We start from the raw sequence: 2484 nt of genomic DNA, 5'->3' as shown, positions 1-2484 counted from the left end.
AACTTTCCTAGCCACAGCAGGAGCTGTGATAGATGTCAACAGAGGTGAATTAGTCCTTCAATTGATTGGGGACTACCTTGTGTTTAAAGCACATGGCCATCCCTCTGTGACACAAGAGAGTAAACATGAAGAACTTCTCTCAGTTCAGAGTCAAGAAGAGCCCCCACAACCAAACTCTAAGTTTGGTGTTGAGAGGCCTCAACCAAACTCTAAGTTTGGTGTTAAGATCCCATATCCAAACTTTAAGTTTGGTGTTGGGACTATACAACATTGACCTGATCACCTTTGTGGCTCCATGAGAGCCACTGTCAAGCTATTGGCATTAAAGAAGCGCTTGTTGGGAGGCAACCCAATTTTATTTATCTAATTTTTATTTTATTGTTATTTTGTGTTTTATTAGGTACATGATCATGTGGAGTCATGAAAAAAATCATTAAAATTAAAAACAGAAGCAAAAACAACAGAAAAAAATTCGCACCCTGGAGGAAGCACAGGCTGGCGTTCAACGCCAGTAAGATGCATCTGGCCGGCGTTCAACGCCAGAACAGAGCATCATTCTGGTGCTGAACGCCAGAAACAAGCAACATTCTGGCGCTGAACACCAGGAATGTGCCTAGAGAAGAAAAGCTGGCGCTGAACGCCAGTAACAAGCATGAAACTGGCATTCAACGCCAGAAACTTGCTTTACATGTAGGCGTTGATCGCCCAGAATGTGCACCACTCGGCGTTTAAATTCCAGAATGGTGTGCAAAGGCATTTTACATGGCTATTTGGTACAGGGATGGAATTCCTTGACACCTCTGGATCTGTGGACCCCACAGGATCACCTCAGGATCTGTGGACCCCACAGGATTCCCACCTACCATATTCCCACCTTACCTCCTAATCCTATTTTGTGATGAGTATTCCCCATGTCACACTTCCCAACACTCTTCACCAATCACCTCAATTCCTCTTCCCAATCACCCCCTTCACCACTCAAATCCATCCACTCTTCCCCATAAACCCCACCTACCTTCCAAAATTCAAAATCATTTTCCCACCCATTCCTACCCTAAATGGCCGAACAAACACTACCCCCTCTCCCTATATATACCCTTCCATTCTACTTCATTTTCACAACACAACCCCTTCTTCTTCACCTAGGCCGAACCTACATCTCTTCCCCTCTACCATATTTTCTTCTTCTTCTTCTCTTCTTTCTTCTATTGCTCGAGGACGAGCAATATTTTAAGTTTAGTGTGTGGTCAAAGCACAATCTTTATTGTTTTCCACTACCATCAATGGCACCTAAGGCCGGAAAAGGTAAAGGGAAGACAAAAGCTTCCACCTCCGAGTCATGGGAGATGGAAAGATTCATCTCCAAAAGCCATCAAGACCACTTCTATGATGTTGTGGCAAAGAAGAAGGTGATCCCTGAGGTCCCTTTCAAGCTCAAGAAAAATGAGTATCCGGAGATCCGACATGAAATCCGAAGAAGAGGTTGGGAAGTCTTAACCAACCCCATGCAACAAGTCGGAATCTTAATGGTTCAAGAGTTCTATGCCAATGCATGGATCACTAGGAACCATGATCAAAGTATGAACCCGAATCCAAAGAATTATCTCACAATGGTTCGGGGGAAATACTTAGATTTTAGTCCGGAAAATGTGAGGTTGGCGTTTCACTTGCCCATGATGCAAGAAGATGAACGCCCCTACACTAGAAGGGTCAACTTTAATCAAAGGTTGGACCAAGTCCTAATGGACATGTGTGTGGAAGGAGCTCAATGGAGAATAGACTCCAAAGGCAAGCCAGTTCAACTAAGAAGACTGGACCTCAAGCCTGTGGCTAGAGGATGGTTGGAGTTCATTTAACGCTCCATCATTCCTACTAGCAACCGATCTGAAGTTACTGTGGATCGAGCCATCATGATTCATAACATCATGATTGGAGAGGAAGTAGAAGTTCATGAGGTCATCTCCAATGAAATCTACAAGTCCTCCACAATGGCACGGCTAGCTTTTTCTCACCTTATTTGTCATCTATGTTACTCAGCTGGAGTTATCATAGAAGGAGACATCTTCATTGAGGAGGATAAACCCATCACCAAGAAGAGGATGGAGCAAGCAAGAGAGATCCTTCACGGTTCTCAAGAGATGCATGAGGAAGCTCATCATCAACAAATCCCTGAGATGCCTCAAGGGATGCACTTTCCTCCTAACAACTATTGGGAGCAAGTCAACACCTCCTTAGAAGATTTGAGCCATAATGTGGAACAATTAAGGGTGGAACATCATGAGCACTCCATCATTCTCCAAGAAATAAGAGAAGATCAAAGAGCAATGAGGGAGGAGCAACAAAGGCAAGGAAGGGACATAGAAGAGCTTAAGGACATTGTTGGTCCTTCAAGAAGAAGACGCCACTAAAGGTGGATTCATTCCTTGTTCTTATTTCTTTCTATTTTTCGGTTTTTAATGTTGTGTTTATCTATGTTTTGTGTCT

Source organism: Arachis duranensis, chromosome 10 (genome assembly GCF_000817695.3).
Source record: "Arachis duranensis cultivar V14167 chromosome 10, aradu.V14167.gnm2.J7QH, whole genome shotgun sequence".
In the NCBI taxonomy this organism is placed as follows: domain Eukaryota; kingdom Viridiplantae; phylum Streptophyta; class Magnoliopsida; order Fabales; family Fabaceae; genus Arachis; species Arachis duranensis.
Note: the sequence above shows the minus strand (reverse complement) of the source record.